Source organism: Vulpes lagopus, chromosome 2 (genome assembly GCF_018345385.1).
Source record: "Vulpes lagopus strain Blue_001 chromosome 2, ASM1834538v1, whole genome shotgun sequence".
NCBI lineage: Eukaryota > Metazoa > Chordata > Mammalia > Carnivora > Canidae > Vulpes > Vulpes lagopus.
In genome coordinates this window covers 48,534,057-48,551,858 of record NC_054825.1, presented here as the reverse complement: position 1 = coordinate 48,551,858, position 17,802 = coordinate 48,534,057, and the positions used below count along the sequence as shown (strand labels likewise).

The window sequence follows — 17,802 nt, the reverse complement described above, 5'->3', positions numbered from 1 at the left end:
TTTCTTTATTGACTTTAAAAAGAGTTATCACTTCATCCATAGACATTTTCCTTTGTTTCCTGTGTGATGGGAACCAAATTAAGTGTTCATTTAATCTTACAACTACTTTATAAAGTAGAAGGTATTATCTCAGCTTTACAGATGAGAAATTTGAGATTACCTAACTAGTCCAAGATTGTCCAGATTACCAGTATTTAAGTTTATGTGTATCAGACTCAAAAGCTTGTTGGTTTTTTTCCCCAAAATACACTATCTCCTTTTATTATGGCCTATTTTATAAGTTATTTCCATATATTCATAGAATTTATTGCTCAAAAAACTATAGAAGTGCATTCATTCTTGCCTAATTTTACAGATTACAAGTTTTATTTTTTTTTAAAGGTTTATTTATTTATTCATGAGAGACCCACAGAGAGAGTCAGAGACATAGGCAGAGGGAAGAGCAGGCTCCCGCAGGGAGCCTAATGTGGGACTGGATCATGGACCCCAGAATCATACCCTGAGCCAAAGGCAGACGTTCAGCTGCTGAGCCACCCAGGCATCCCCACGGGTTACAAGTTTTAAAAGTTGGATTTATTGAGGTATAATTTACGTGCAATAAAATGCACTCCTTTTATTTTTTAATTTAATTAATTTGTTTTTTATTATTTTTAAATTACTTATTTGACAGAGAGAGAAAGCACAAAAGCAGGGAGAGAAGTAGAGGGAGAAGCAGACTCCCCACTGCCCACATTGGGCTCAACCTCAAGATCATGAATGAGCTGAAGGCAGATGTTTAACCAACTGAGCCACCCAGGTGCCCCTATTTATTTATTTGAGAGGGGGGCAGAGGGAGAAGGACAATCTCAAGCAGACTTCATGCACAACATGGAGTCCATTGTGTGACTCAGTCTCTCGAACCTGAAATTGTGACCTGAGCCAAAATCAAGAGTAAGGTGCTACACCACCCAGGTGTCCCAAAATGCACTCCTTTTAAAGTGTACAGTTCGGTGAGTTTTGACAAATGTAACCTGTATCACAGCAATCAAAATCTAGAACATTTCCATTACTCCCTCAAAGTCCTTCGTGCCCATCAATCCTGTCCTGCCACTACTGATCTAATTTTTATCCCTGTTATTTTGCTTTTTTCCAGAATGTCATGTAAATAGAATCATAGTAACCTTTTGCGTCTGGCTTCTTTCACTTAGCAAAATGCTTTTAAGATTCATCCATGTTGTTGCAGATACAAGGTATTGGCTTATTGCTGAGTTGTATTCCATTATATGGATGGACCACAGTTTATCCAGTCACTAGTTGATGGACATTTAGGTTGTTTCTGGTTTTAGACTATTACGAATAAATGCTGTAAACATTCATGTTCATAACCTGTTTAGTTTTTAAATTTCTGGGTTAATATGGCATTATCTTGAGTGACGTGGTATTCTCTTAGATGACTAGTTCATAGATTACTTAGTTTTAGATAATGTAAAATATGAGATACTTCATTGGGGAGCTTTGAGCCCTCTATTAGAATTAGGGAATGATAAAAGTTGAGTGTTTTCAAAATTTGGGAGGTTACTCTGATGTTTGCGACATTTTCTTTTTTAATTTAGTATACCCATAGTAGTGTGAAGATAAATGGTACGAGATAAAGTACAGTAAAAATGTAGTAAAATGGCAAACACTGGACTAAGAGAAAATTGATTTCTAGTCCTTTAACCTGGTTTCAGTTTTCAGCTGTGTCTTTTATTAGATTTTGGATAAATTGTGACTTTGAACAAATTAGTAACTACTCTGGAAGAAAGAAGATGGAACTAAGGTTTCCATATTTTTTAGATACATACATTAGCTCATTCAGTCCTCAAGACACCCTAAGAGGTACCTATGTGGTAGATTAGTACCAGTTGTATTCCACTGCAGAGGAAACTACGATTCACAGAAGTAACTGGTAGTTGTAGCAAAGCCAGTAAGTAGGTGGGTGCTTCAACAGTTGGTTCCATACCACTTCCCTTATCTCAAAAATGAAGGTAATGCCCACTTTTGTAGTTGTGGGAATTAAGTGTAATTATATTAATAAGGACTCAAAACTGCCAGTCACTTACTCTCCTTCCCTTCTTATAAAGGTCCCTCTTTGTCTCCTGTCCTGCAATTCTGTTGACTACTTAAGAGAAATCTAAAATGTGGATGCTAATCTTATGTCTTTTTAAAAAATATATAGATTTATTTATTTGAGAGAGAGCAAGAGAGAGCACAAGAATATGAGCAGAGGGTGGGGACAGAGGGAGAAAGTCCTCAAGTAGACTGAATATGGAGCCCAGCTTGATCTCATGACCCTGAGATCAATCATGACCTGAGCCAAAACCAAGAGTCAGATGCTCAGCGGACTGTGCCACCCAGGCAACCCCACCCATGTCTTTTTGATTGCAAAAGATTATATAATGTCAGAAGGCTAGTACATTAGATGTTTCTTTTTATTATAAATATTAGAAAAACCCTAACTCAGCTAGCAAATAGAATTCACAGTGTAGTCCAACAACTTGGCAGATTGGTCTCACATGGTTCCTGTTAGCACATTCCCTCAATCCTTTTTTCCAGTGTGATACATTCTGTATTGCTTGTGAAGTAGCTCAACGCTGCATTCTACTACTTCTGTGTTACAACTACCCCAGTATTTACTCATATTTAAAAATCATCTGAGATCAGTGCCCACATATGGTTTCTTCCACATAGTTTCTGCATGCCCTAGACACTATACTTTATGATTATTTAAAATTGCTATAAGCAAGCAGCTTGATGAACTTTCCCTCTTCTGTCATTCTGGTTTTGCAGGATTGCACCAAACTTGGTAAAGTTATTATCAGCAGCTATTCTGTAGAACTTCCTAGGATAGTTCTAGAAGGCCATACTGTAAAATCCCCCTATGCTTGAACCATGCAGAGTAAACACATTAGGTTTTCTTTCTCTTGCTTTCCTAATGAGGGGAGAAATGCTACACAGCTGGAGAAGCCTAGGACTCCTTTCTGAACTGATTTATTTACATAACATATGCTTAGTTTGACACATTGCTCAGAAGAAGCAGAATTTTTCTAGTTAAATATTATACAATACTTCAAAGAACGTTTTAGCTACACTACAACTGTTCAGCTTTTCTGCATACAAAAGCTGCTCTTTGCTCCTTAAAAAACATTTCTGTCCTAGTTCTTTATATTATTGCTTTCAATGTTAGAATTAAGCTGAATACATTTTAGAACCTCTTTTCAGAAATAAATTTTAGTTTCAGAAGCTGCTGTACAGTGCCAGTAGTTTAAGATGTCTGCACAAATCAAGGACAAATCATTCTGCTCTTAATCTAGTTGGTGAAAGAGTAAATAGTGATTTGGAGCCAGATAATATGCTATTGTGGTATGATATGAAGAAACTAACACTTTGAAGCCAGGTATATCTAGGTTTAAATCCCACTATGTGCTTGCTAATAGGTTTTCTTCATCAAAGTTAAAAACTACTCAGTTTCCTCTACTATGTGCTAGTGATAACAAGAACTCCTTCTTAGGGTTTGATTTCAGTAACTGAAATATGTATAGCACCTGGCATATAACTACTCTTTAAATATTTCCTTTCCCTGTGAGCTTGCCCCCTATCTCCTCAAAAACAAACTTCCTTTATTATTCAAATATAATTTGGTGTTTGCTGGTTTGTTTTTTAAGGCTAAGTATGTCTCATGAAGGTTTAAGAATAGATGAGGCAGGGTTGACCTACCCATAAGTGATTGCTAGTGACAATTTTTAGCACAAGCTGTAGACCGTGGGAAGACTGATTGCCATGTAGGTCATACATCCAGTAGATAAGATTGAAAATGTATACAACCATAAACACTGTTATTGAATAAGGCTCTTTCCAATTTAATATTTATGGAGTACTTTCTGTAAGTGGGTAAGACATTCAACTAAGAGATATATACTCTTTTTGCCCTTCTGCCTTTCCTCTTCTTTCTGGGCTATAACACAGCCATGGTGGGTGAGATGTAAGTCATTGTCTTTGGGCCATAATGTGGTGTGGAAAGACAAAATGCGTAGGTTCTTGATAATGTAGCTGCATATTAGTTCCAGATCACCTACTTCGAGTTCTTCTACATGAGTGAAAAATAACAATGGCTGGAGCATACAAGGATTTATTTTATTTTATTTTATTTTATTTTATTTCTAGTTTCTATTACTAGTAGCAGAACCTAATCCTTACAATCAGATAGCTGTCTGGGTGCAAGCATCTGACTCCCTCTAACCCAGCATCTACTCAGTTTGGAAATGCCTAAATATATCTTTAAAAAATAGTACACCAGCACCAAAGTATGGAAAAGGGGAGGTGAAATACGGAAGGGGCTGAAATACGGAAATGTCAAGAAATTCTATCAGAAATACTAGAGATATTCCCACTATAAGAACTAGAACTCTTTGAAGAAGGGCTGTGACTTCGGCAAGAAACATACATGATGAGCCTGGCATAGCCTGTCATACAAAAAAGCAAAAAGGCTATCAGAAGCTACTTGGGTTGTGTCACAAGGACTTAGGAGCCAACTTGAAAAGATTTGAACTGACTAAATAAAGGTGGGATAATTTGAGCATCAAAAAGTTATAACTGCAATGGATTGAAACACATTAAACATCTAAAATTCATGAGTTCATTCATATATTACTTTAAAAAAAAACTTGTTTATTTTTGGAAGTTACTAGGGGGTCAATTCATTGTTTTTAACTGGTAAATAAAAGGAAAGATTCAGGCATTAATTCTGTCTTTCCTGTGCAGACTATATGCCTCAGGATTACCAGATCGTTAGTAAAGAAGGGCCAAGATTTTCTTGACAGAAATATGTCAGCTAATACATTAAGAAGGGCTGATAAAATATCACCATTTCACAACCCCTAATGAAACAGTCATCAGTGATTGCTAAAACTAGTAGATGGACTGCTAATGGGGAACTTTATAATACTGGATTGGGCTGACAGCACATGAACATACAGATTAATCCTAGCATAACAAAAAGAATGTCAAACGTTATATGCTTCCTAATGAAGGTTCATGCCTCTACCATGAAGTATCCTTGCTGAAGAATCAAGCCCTACTTTTTATAGCAAGTTATAGATCTTACTGCCAATTTACAGGAGATACCTGGGAATGGAATCTGAGATAAGATCCTGCAACCACTAAGAAATAAGAACGTAGCACTCCATACAGGACAAAAACATACCCTTGATATTACAGGTTACTTCAATAACAGAAATTTCACAAAGCATTTTTTTTTTTATGCTTGCAGACTAAAACAAAAAACAAAAAACAAAAAAAAACCTGCGGATTCTTTGGAGTAAGACATGGAAAATGAGTCACAAGACAGTAGACTGAGATGAAAGGAGGGTGGCTAATGGGGAGGCATAAATTAAAAGGGTATTGGATAAAATAAGAAACAATAGGTTAGAAACTAAAATGCAGTATCCAAATAAAAAGCCACAGAATAGGGATGCCTGGGTGGCTCAGTGGCTTAGAGCCTGCCTTCGGCCCACGGCGTGGTCCCGTGGTCCCGGGATCGAGTCCCACATCGGGTTCCCTGTATGGAGCCTGCTTCTCCCTCTGCCTGTGTCTCTGCTGCCTCTCTCTGTGTGTCCCTCATGAATAAATAAATAAAATCTTTTTTTAAAAAAGCCATAGAATAGTAACTAAATATGCGGTATCCAAATTAAATTGTGCACTGGAAAAAATTGATTAGAAAGTTGAGAAAATTGACTCAATGATATCACTGAAAACAAGTTTGAGAAGCTCTCCCAGAATGCAAAGGCAAAGGGGAAATGGGATGGACAAAGAAAACATGAAGAACAGGTGATAAACATAATAAAGGATAGGGTAAAAGACATCCACCATGTAGATAATTGACATTCTGCAAGAGATCAAAACAAATTGAACAGGAGCAGTTATTAAGCACACTATAGGAAAAACATTTTCCTGAGCTTAAGGATGATCTGAGTCTATAATTCAAACAGTCCTGTTGCCAAATACCAAGAGAATTTAATAAAAAGAAACTAACAACTAAACCTGTCCTGGTGAAACTTTGTACTTCTCCTTGTTAAAAATAATAACAATAATGACCAGGCATCCAGGCAAAGAAGAAAACAAACAAATATAAAGTAAGGCAGCCTCCTAGCCTTAGATTGTTCTTACAGTTAAACATCAGGAGACAGTTGAGCATTGTTTAGAGAGTTCTATGGACAGTTTGAACCACCAGATTCTTTATCCAGCCGACTTAGCAGCCAAGAAGCAACATACCTTTTCAATTCTGCAAAGCTTCAAAGTATAAACCATGCAGCTACCCTTCTGAAAGAATTATTTCAAAACATATGCAAGCTGACTGAGAAATTCTTCAATATACAAGCAAATGCCAGAATTTGGAACATTTTTCTAAGTATGACTTTATGCTTCAGGTTTAGATAGCTTTTGAATCACTGCTTTGTCAGTTTTAGAAAGGAAGGACATTAACTGAAGTCATTCTCACTGGAGTATGGACTAATTACTCTGCAAAAATTAGTGTTCTAATGCTCTTAATCTTCACAATTGCCTAAAATTGTTCTGAGTTTGGGCAGCACACTTATTTCATCATTTGCAAATAGTACCTACTAGTTAAATAAATTTAATGCATGTAGTATATTACAATGATCCTCAGAGTGTGGCCCAGCAACATAGATTTCTCCCCTGGACTATTTAGACAGGCAGATTATTGGACCCATCCAGATTTAGTGAATCAAATCATGGAAGTGGGACCTACCAATCTGTTTTTGAACAAGCCTTCTAGATAATTCTGATGCCGGATAAAACTCAAACTGCTGATATAGTATATAGGTGCCCAAACCTAATTAATCATCAGAATCCTGTGAAGATCTTGAAACATCTGTTCCCACCCCAGAGGCTGATATGCTGGGTTTGGAAATCACTGGTAAAATAGAGCTTGATTCGGAAGACCTAGGTTCTGTGCTTGGCTCCACCTTAAGAATTTTGACGACCTGCTTAATATTGCTGAGCCTCAGTTTTCTCTTTTGTAAAATAGCACTCATTTTCCTGCCCATTTCATTGGATTGTTGGAGGAATTAAATGAAGAAATGAATATAAAAGCACTTTGCACAATACATGTGGAAATCCATAGCTGTAAGTATATTATCTATGTTCTGCTTTGGTATATGTTCTTCCATGCATCTCTCTTTTTTTTGTTTTTAAGATTTTATCTTTATATGAGAGAGAGAGAGAGAGAGAGAGAGCATGAGCAGGGGGCAAGGGCAGACCCCTCTGAGCCGGGACCCTGGTGTGGGACTCAATCCCAAGACCTCAGGATTGTGGCCTGAACTGAAGGCAGATGCTTAACCCACTGAGTCACCCAGGCACCCTTCATATGTCTCTTTCAAGCATCTTTCCCTTACCTAACTTCCTGCCACATTACTTTTAGATTTGCAAATTCAGTGATTGTATTTATTTTTAACACCCTTTCAAATAAAATTTTTTTCTTCAATAATAAAATTTTCCATACATTCAGAGCTTGTCTCTTTAAGATTGTAAGTCATTTGAGAGAAGGAATCACATGTAAATATTTTGTATTTTCTTCAGTGTCAGATGTTAGGCTAAATTATGTACATAGTAATATCAAGTAAAATATTTATGAATCTGTTTACTAGCTTTTTGTAATAACTGGTACTGTTGGAATTATTAAGTATTTTCATTTTTTACTTCATTAATTTTGTATTTTTATGCAGTTTCTTTCCTCTAGTATGGAAAAGTGGTTATTCTGGTACTAGTCAACATCTGTACTTCACTTCTTAAAATTATTTAAAGAAATGTTCCTTGTTTATATCTAGTTTGTGATGGCTGCATTTTAGAAAATGTATGGCTTTGGTGTCCTATTGGTACTAAACTTTTTCCACAAAATAGTGTGTCAGGTGGAAGGCCCAGTAGGTTTAGAATAGGAATTTCCAGGCAGGTGGGTGACTCAGTCAGGTGTCTGCCTTGGGCTCAGGTTGTGATCCCACGATCCTGAGATTGAGTCCCATGTCAGGCTTTCCACTTAGTGGGAGCCCACTTCTCCCTCTGCTTCTCTTTCTATCTCTCATGAATTAAAAAAAAAGAAAAAAAAAAAGAACTTCCAAATTAAAAAAGACATGAGTAAATGGAAACCCATCCATGTTTGTGGATTGAAAGAGTTAATATTGTTAAGGTATCAATACTATCTAAAGTAATCTACACATTCAGTGCAATCCCTATCAAAATTTCTGTATGTTTTTTGCAGAAATAGAAAAACTCATTCTAAAATTCCTGTAGAGGGGATCCCTGGGTGGTGCAGCGGTTTGGCGCCTGCCTTTGGCCCAGGGCGCGATCCTGGAGACCCGGGATCGAATCCCACATCGGGCTTCCGGTGCATGGAGCCTGCTTCTCCCTGCGCCTGTGTCTCTGCCTCTCTCTCTCTCTCTCTGTGTGACTATCATAAATAAAATAAAATAAAATAAAATTAAAATTAAAAAAAAAATAAAATAAAATTCCTGTAGAATCTCCAGGGACCCCACATAGCTAAAACAGACTTTAAAAAGAAGAACAGGGATGCCTGAATAGCTCAGTGGTTGAGCGCCTGCCTTTGGCTCAGGGCATGATTCTGGATTCCTGGGTTCGAGTTCCGCATTGGGCTCCTTGCATGGAGCCTGCTTCTCTCTCTCTCTCTCTCTCTCTCTCTCTCTCTCTCTCTCTCGGTGTCTCTCATGAATGAATAAATAAATAAATAAATAAATAAATAAATAAAGTTTTTTAAAAAATTTTAAAAAATAGAAACAAAACTGGAAAACTCACACTTCCTAATTTCAAAGCTTACTACAATAATCAAAATAGGGCATTATTTGAGTAAAGACAGACATATAGACCAATGAAGTAGACAGCCCAGAAATAAACCCTTGCATGTATAGGTAGATGATTTTGACAAGAGTGCCAAGACCATTCAATGGGGGAAAGGACAGTTTTTTTTTTTTTTTTCAACAAACAGTGCTGGGAAAACAGGATATCCACGTGCAAAAGAGTGAAGTTCTGGTCTTTACCTAACACCACATGTAAAAGTTAACTCCTAAATAGATCAAGGAGTTACATGTTAGACCTTAAACTATGAAATTCTTAGAAGAAAACAGAATGAAAGCTTCATGACATTGGATTTGGTAGTGATTTTTTGAATATGATGCTAAAGGCATGGGCAACAAAAGAAAAAATAAATAATTAAACCTCATAAAAAATTAAATTCTGTGCACCAAAAGATAATATCAACAGAGTAAAAAAGGCAGCCCACAGCATGGCAGAAAGTATTTGCAAATCACATATTTGATAAAGGATTAATATCAAATATATAGAGAACTCCTAAAAACAACAACAAAACCCAATTAAATGAGCAAAGGGCTTGAAAAGACATTTCTCCAAAGAGATGTGTAGTTGGCCAATAAGCACTTGAAAAGATGTTCAACATTGCTAGTAATTAAGGAAATGCACTTCAAAATTACAATGAGATACTACCTCATACACATTAGGATGGGACTATCTAAAAACAAAACAAACAGGGACGCCTGGGTGGCTCAGTGGTTGAGCGTCTGCCTTCAGGCTGAGATCATGATCCTGGGATCCCAGGATCAGGGTCCCTATCGGGCTCTCTGTGGGGAGTCCACCTCTCTGTGTGTGTGTCTCATGAATAGATAAATAAAATCTTAAAGAAAAAAGAAAAAAAAGTTGACAAGGATGTGGAGAAACTGGAACTGTGTGCACTTTTGGTGGGAATATAATGTTAACAGCTATTATGCCAAACAGTATGGTGGTTCCTCAGAAACTTAGAAATGGAATTAACCATATGCTCCAGTAACTCTTTTAGGTATATATATCCTAAATAATTGAAAACATGTTTGCACACCCATGTCTATAGAAGCAGCATTCCCGGTAGCCAAGAAGTGCAAGTAACCCAAGTGTCCATCAGCTGATGAATAGCTAAGAAAAATGTGTGTACATATAATAAAACATTATTAAGTCTTAAAGAAATTCTAACATATATAACATCCATACCATGGATGGATGAAACTTGAAGCCATTATGCTATGTGAAATAGACTAGTTACAAAAAAAGACAAATAGTATGATTCCACTTACATGAGATACTTACAGTGGCCAAAGTCATAGACACAGAAAGTAGAATGGTGTTGCCAGGGGCTGATGGGGAGAGAGGAATAGAGAGTTAATGGGGATTTTTTGGTTTTTTGTTTTAAAGATTTTATTTATTTATTCCTGAGAGAGAGAGAGAGGTAGAGACACAGGCAGAGGGAGAAGCAGGCTCCAGGCAGGGAGCCCGATGCAGGATCCCGGGACTCCAGGATCACGCCCTGGGCCGAAGACGGGTGCTAAACCACTGAGCCACCCAGGGATCCCTGAGAGTTATTGTTTAATGGTCACGGGAGTTTCAGTTTTACAAGGTGAAGAGTTAGGAAATGAATGGTAGTGATGATAGCACAACATTATAAATATATTTAATACCACTTGTTTTTCTGTACACTGAAAAATTATTAAGATGGTAAATTTTATATTACATGTATTTTAGCACAATAAAAAAAAATTGGGAAAAAACTGTGAGCTTCTACACTCTGGGATAATAGAAAATACCAGGTGGTCTCAGGTCTCCTTGCAGATAGAGTACAGTACCACAAGTGTATCTTCTCCCAACTCCCAAGTTCTTTTGAATTTTTATTTATACAGTTAATGTATTCCTCATTAGATGACTCTCCTTCATCTCTGTGTTTAAAGTTTTTCATTTTTATTGTTTGTTTTTTTCCTTTTCTGCAATAGATATGTTTATAAGAGAATAGCAGAGAAAATGGCAGTATTGGCTTAACTTGCTTCAAAGCATATTTGTGATGAGTAACTGAGTAGATAATTTGAACTTTGATGCCATAGGTAATTTTTTTCTGAAGTTAGAGATAATATGTATCCAAGACTAAGTAAAAAAAAAAAAAAAGTTAAAGTATTTATATTAAAGGAATTTTTTTCTTTTTTTTTTCTTTTTTTTTTTTTTTTTTTGGTTTGGTGGCAGTTGTTACTGCTAATAAGAAGATAGTCATGGGGGCACCTGGGTGGCTCAGTCAGTTAAGTGTCTGCCTTAGGCTCAGGTAATAAAACCAGGGTCCTGGGATGGAGCCCTAAGGCTCCCTGTTCAGAGAAGAATCTACTTCTCCCTCTCCCTCTGCCCCTCCCTGCCCTGTTCCTGCTCTCTCTTGAGCTCTCTCTCTCAAGTAAATAAATAAAATCTTAAAAAAATTATGGAATAATTTTTTGTTTTTTATTTAATCCCTCTCTCTCTGTCCATCCCCTCTGCTCCTGCTCTATCTCTCTTTCTCTCTCAAGTAAATAAATCTTAAAAAATAAAAAAAGATAGTCATGGAACAAAAATTTTTTTTACTAAAGATTTCTTTCTTGGGACGCCTGGGTGGCTCAGCGGTTGAGTGTCTGCCTTCAGCGCAGGGTGTGATCCTGGAGACCCGGGATCGAGTCCCACATTGGGCTCCCTGCATGGACCCTGCTTCTCCCTCTGCCTGTGTCTCTGCCTCTCTGTGTGTCTCATGAATAAACAAATACAATCTTTAAAAAAAAAATTTCTTGGGATCCCTGGGTGGCGCAGCGGTTTGGCGCCTGCCTTTGGCCCAGGGCGCGATCCTGGAGACTCGGGATCGAATCCCACGTCAGGCTCCCGGTGCATGGAGCCTGCTTCTCCCTCTGCCTGTGTCTCTCCCTCTCTCTCTCTCTCTCTCTCACTGTGTGCCTATCATAAATAAATAAAAAAATAAAAAAAATAAACTTTATAAAAAATAAATAAATAATTAAAAAATTTCTTTCTTATATTCTTAATTTCTTTTGTTTTTTTTTTTAAGATTGTATTTATTTATTCATGAGAAACAGAGAGAGAGAGGCAGAGACACAGGCGGAGTGAGAAGCAGGCTCCATACAGAGAGCCTGATGCAGGACTCGATCCTGGGTCCCCAGGATCATACCCTGGGCTGAAGGTGGTGCCAAACCGCTAAGCCACCCAGGGTGCCCCTATTCTTAATTTCTTATATTAATGCTAGTTACTTTCCTTATATACTGCCACCTTGGAGTTTTTAAGACACCAGTACATTATTTTCAAAGCCTCAAATTAACATGGACTGATGAAACTGTTATTAGTAAGCTCCATTTCTATCTCTAGAGAAAGGTTTTTCTTGGACAAGTTATCCCAGTACATTACAATAATTATTAGCAAAAATGAGTTATTGTAAAGCATTTGTAAGCTGTTGCTGGGTATGTGAGGCTACTGAGGATCCTATTTTTCAAGGGCTTAATTATTCTAACCCATGTGGAAAGCAGGTAGTTTTATTAGATGACATATACATGTATATATATCCATAATTACAACTCCTTTCTATTCTTTTCTAATACTAATATGTCATAATTGTTAGATTTGAAGAAAATTAAAAAATTCCAGTAGCCTCATTCAGAGATACTAATAAATTTTTAGAATAGGTAACTTTTTCTAAAATTGTATTTTACCTATGCAAACTATGGATTCATGGTCAAAATTCAACTCTGTCTAGAATAACATCCTTGATCGCTGACTTCAATTCACAGGGTGGTAACCTGTTATAAATTAGAATATATTCTGGGGAAGGATAGTATTCAGCTTCTAAAGTACAATCTATAACTGTTCAAAGATACTTTATGACACGTCAGAACACAAGGTTTGGAGTCAGTTCAGATTTCAAGTTGAACCATCATGTAACTTAGGATAAATTACTTAACATTTACAAAACCTGTTTGTTTCACCATTCATAAAATATAAAGAAACACAATTTTTAACCATGTTTAAGTTCCCACCTTTCTTGGCTTTTGCCCTGTCCTTTTTAAGTGAATCTCTTGTGGGCTGTTATATCCTAGTCCCTTTGTCTGTAAAATGTGAATCACGTAATATAGACATACCTCATTTTATGGTGTTTTGTTTTATTGCAATTCACATCTATTGCAGTCTGTGTCTTTTTTTTTAATAAATTGAAAATTTATGTCAACCGTCCGTCAAACAAGTCTATGGGTATCATTTTTCCAGTAGTATTTGCTCACTTCTTGTCTCTGTGTCACATTTTGGTGACTCACAATATTTTAAACTTTTTCAATTTATTATGGTGATCTGTGATCAGTGATCTTTGATGTTATTATTGTAATTGTTTTGGGGGTCCATGAACTGTGCCCATAAAAGACAGCAAACTTAATTGCTATATGTTACATATGTTCTGGCTCCCTGGACTGGCCATTCTTTCTCCCTGTCCTTGGGCCTCCCTATTCCCTAACACAACAATTTCAAAATTAGGTCAGTTAAAACCCTGCCATGGCCTCTCCGTGTTCAGAGTCACATGTCTGTGTTTTTAAATCAAAAGGTAGAAATGATTAAGCTCAATAAGGAATTCATGTTGAAGGCAGAGACAGGCCAAAAGCTAGACCTCTTGTGCCAAACAGCCAAGTGGTAAATGCAAAGGAAAAGTTCTTGAAGGAAATTAACAGTGCTACTCCAGTAAACACACGAGTGATAAGAAAGCAGAGTAACCTTATTGCTGATAGGAGAAAGTTTTAGTGGTCTGCATCAAAGATCAAACCAGCCACAACATGTCCTTAAGCCACAGCTTAATCCAGAGCAAGGCCCTAAGTCTCTGTAATTCTACGTAAGCTAAGAGGTGACGATGCTGCAAAAGAAAAGTTTGAAGCTAGGAGAGGTTGGATCCTGAGGTGTAAGGAAAGAAGCCATCTCCATAACATAAATATGCAAGGTGAAGCAGCAAGCAGTGATACAGAAAGCTGCAGCAAGTTATCCAGAAGTTCTAGCCAAGGTAATTAATGAAGGTGGTTATACTAAACAGTAGATTTCCAGCATTGAATGAAACAGCCTTATATTGGAAGAAGATGTCATGTCAGACTTTCATAGCTGGAGAGAAGTCCATGCCTGGACTCAAAGCTTCAAAGGATGGGCTGGCTGACTGGTTAGGGGCTAATGCAGCGGGTGACTTAAAGTTGAAGCCAGGAGTCATTTACCATTGTGAAAATCCTGGGGCCCTTGAGATTAAGCTAAATGCACTCTGCCTGTGCTCTGTAAATGGAACAACAAAGCCTAGATGGTGACACATCTCTTTATAACACAATTTACTGAATTTTATTTTTAAACCCACTGTTGAGACCTACTGTTTGGAAGAAAAAGAGTCCTTCAAAATATTACTGTTCACTGACAATGCACCTAGTAACCCAAGAGCTCTGATGGAGATGTACAGTGAGGTTAATATTGTTTTCATACCTGCAAACACATCAGCTCTTCTGTAGCCCATGAATCAAGGGGAATTTCAACTTTTCAGTCTTATTACTTTAAGATATACATTTCAGGAGCACCTGAGTGGCTCAGTTGGTTGTGTCTGACTCTTGATTTTGGCTTAGGTCATTATCTTAGGGTTGTGACATTGAGCCCTACATTGGTCTCCATGCTGGTCATGGAGCCTGCTTAAGATTCTTCCTCTCTGCCTCTGCCCTGCCTCGTGAGCACACACACTCTCTCCCTTAAAAAAAAAAAAAAAAAAGTTAAATACATTTCATAAGGCTATAGCGGCCATAGAGAGCAATTCCTCTGATGGATCTGGGCAAAGTAAATTGAAAACCTTCTGGAAAGAATTTAGTATTCTAAATGGCATTGAGAGCATTCACAAGGAAGGTCAAAATACCAGCATTAACAGAAGTTTGGAAGAAATGTTTTCCAACCCTCATAGAGGACTTTGAGAGGTTCAAGACTTCAGCGGAAGAAGTATTGTAGATGTAGTGGAAATAGCAAGAGAACTGGAGTTAGAAGTGGAATCTGAAGGTGGGACTGAATTGCTACAATCACAAGCTAAAACTAACTGATGAGTTGCTTCTTATGGGTGAGCAAAGAAGGTGGTGTCTTGAGATGGAATCTACTCTGGTGAAGATGCTCTGAAGATTGTTAAAATGACAATGAAGGAGTTAGAATAAGACATAAAGTTAGTTGATAGAGCAGCAGCAGGTTTTGAGAAGATTGACTCCAGTTTTGGAAGGAGTTCCACTCTGGGTAAAATGCTTTCAAACCCATCCATGCTGCAGAGAAATAATTTTGTGAAAGGAAGAGTCAATCGATAAGGACCAACTTCACTGTTGTCTTATGTTAAGAAATTGTCACAGCCACCCCAAGCTTCAGCATCCACCACCCTGATCTCTCAGCAGCCATCAGTATCAAGGCAAGACCCTCCGCCAGCAAAGATTACAACTCCTTGAAAGCTTATGTGATGATTAGAATTTTTTACCAATAAAGTGTTTTGGTTTTTTTTTAAGATTTTATTTATTTCATCATGAGAGATCCACAGAGAGAGAGGGAGAGAGGCACAGGCACAGGCAGAAGGAGAAGCAGGCTCCCTGCAGGGAGCCCAACACAGGACTTGATCCCGGGTCTCCAGGATCTGGCCCTGTGCCAAAGGCAGCGCTAAACCGCTGAGCCACTGGGCTGCCCAATAAAGTGTTTTTTAATTAAGGTCTGTACATTGTTTTTTTAGACATAATACTGTTGCACACTTAATAGACTACATTGTAGTCAACTAAGCATAATAGTCTATTAACAGTGTACTCAAAAGCACTGGAAAACTAAAAAATTACTCTTGTCATATTGTGATATTTCCTTTATTGCAGTGTTCTGGAACCTAACCTGCAGTATCTCTGAGGCATACCTGTGTACTCTATACCGCCTACTCAATTTCTTTGGGGTGCTTACCTAGAAATATAATCTTATTTGAAGCATTGTAAGCCAGTTGTATCATAGATTATTTTAACTTTGTTATTTTTTAAAAATGGGATAGCAAAGTTGCCTTCTCATTTTGTCCTTCATAGTGACAATACTACTTGTTTTACATTGCTGGTCTTGAAATATTAGGCATTTCTCTTTTGTGTTAGAGCTATCGCAAAGTACTTAACCATTTGTGTAATTTAAGTCTTGGTCTATCAAGCAGTAAACAGATGGAACATTTCTAACAGCAATAATTAAACTGTAAATCTATTTTAAAGAGTTGGCCGGGATCCCTGGGTGGCGCAGCCACCAGGTTTGGCGCTTGCCTTTGGCCCAGGGCAGATCCTGGAGACCCGGGATCGAATCCCACGTCGGGCTCCCAGTGCATGGAGCCTGCTTCTCCCTCTGCCTGTGTCTGTGCCTCTCTCTCTCTCTCTCTCTGTGTGACTATCATAAATAAAAAATAAAAAGAGTTGGCCAGTTTACAGCATCACAGTCCATATTCTGTTGTCTCAATTATGTTTACTTTATTTGGATTATGATTTCAGAATACCCAAATATGGGAAGGAAAACAAAATTGTCTATTATTTTAAAAAATTGCATACATAGGGTACCTGGGTGGCTCAACTCAGTTAAGCATCTGACTCTTGATTTCAGCTCAGGTGATGATCTCAGAGTTGTGAGATCAAGCCCCACATCGGGCTCCATGACCAGCATGGAGCCTGCTTGAGATTCTCTCCCCCTCTCTTTCTGCCCCTTCCTGCCTTTGATAAAATAAATAAAATAAAATAAAATAAATAAAATAATAAAATAAAATAAATAAAATAAAATAAGGGACGCCTGGGTGACTCAGTCAGTCGAGTGTCCAGCTCTTGATTTTAGCTCAGGTCATAATCTCAGGATCATAGGATCAATCTCTGCCTTGGGCTCCACCCTCAGCCAGGGTCTTCTTCTGCCTCTCCCTCTGTCCCTTCCCCCAGTCGTACCCCTCCTCTCCCTGTCTCTCAAATGAATAAATAAAATTTAAAAAAAAATAAAATTGCATACTTAACAATATTCATTCATTCAACAAATCTTTATTGAATGTCTACTATGAACTGGACACATTTTTAGGCACTGGGGATCCAGCAGTGAACAGGAGAAACAAAATCCCAGTCCTCATGGAACTTAGATTCTAGTGGATTGGAGATGGATAATAAGCTAAATATGTATAATACCAAGTGTGGTAAATGTGAAGAAGAATATACCTGAGTGTAGACCTAGAGAGTGATGGAGTGAGAAATACTGTTTTAGATAAGGTAATCAGGGAAAGAAGGCCCCTCTGATAAATTAACACTTAAGCAGCGACCTGAAGAAGTAAGGGAGCAAGCCAGTTGTTATCTGGGGAAGCAATGCCAGGCAGAGGGCATGGCAAGTGCAGATTACCTGATTTGGGAACATGCTTAGTTGTCAGTTGTATTCATTCCACCTTGAAGCTTTCCTTAACACCTTAAACAATTAAGGGAGAGTTATAGGCCTCCTTTTCTGTGTGTCATAGCATATTTCTATGTAACTTTTTTACAGTTCTTATCTCAGCATTATTGTTACATGCATATTTCTGAAAAATCTGGCCTTCAGGGACAAGGATAGTGCCTTACCTGCCACAGAGTAGGTGCTGAATAGATGGTGATTGAGACAGTTTAGCTGTTGCACAACTACTTTTCTGTTTACTTGGAACCAAAGTATTGTAAGAAATACAAATTATTAGATATGTAAGTAAGAGAAAAAAAAATGATCAAGCAAGCCTTGGTCTGCGTTATTCAGAGGAAAGAAATTTCTTTCAATGAAATTTTTTACGAATGTATTTAAATATTCTTAACTGAAATATAACCTTCATATTTTAAAATGATTTAATGTTTACTGAATGACTTGGTTACTTGAAATATTCAGTTAGAAAGGTGAATT

At 37.6% G+C, this 17,802-nt stretch overlaps 1 protein-coding gene across 5 annotated transcripts in view; it reads left to right on the top strand.

The window, feature by feature from the left end:
- The window catches only part of GLCE (glucuronic acid epimerase), a 117,030-nt gene that overhangs the window by 78,227 nt on the left and 21,001 nt on the right, over positions 1-17,802 (top strand). For 2 of the 5 annotated variants that reach the window (XM_041742942.1, XM_041742939.1), the window contains exon 2: positions 7,064-7,161. The exons of the other annotated variants lie outside the window; for them this stretch is intronic. The gene's annotated coding sequence lies outside the window, so the exon portion shown is untranslated. The remainder of the gene's footprint in view (positions 1-7,063; positions 7,162-17,802) is intronic. 5 annotated transcript variants of the gene reach the window in all.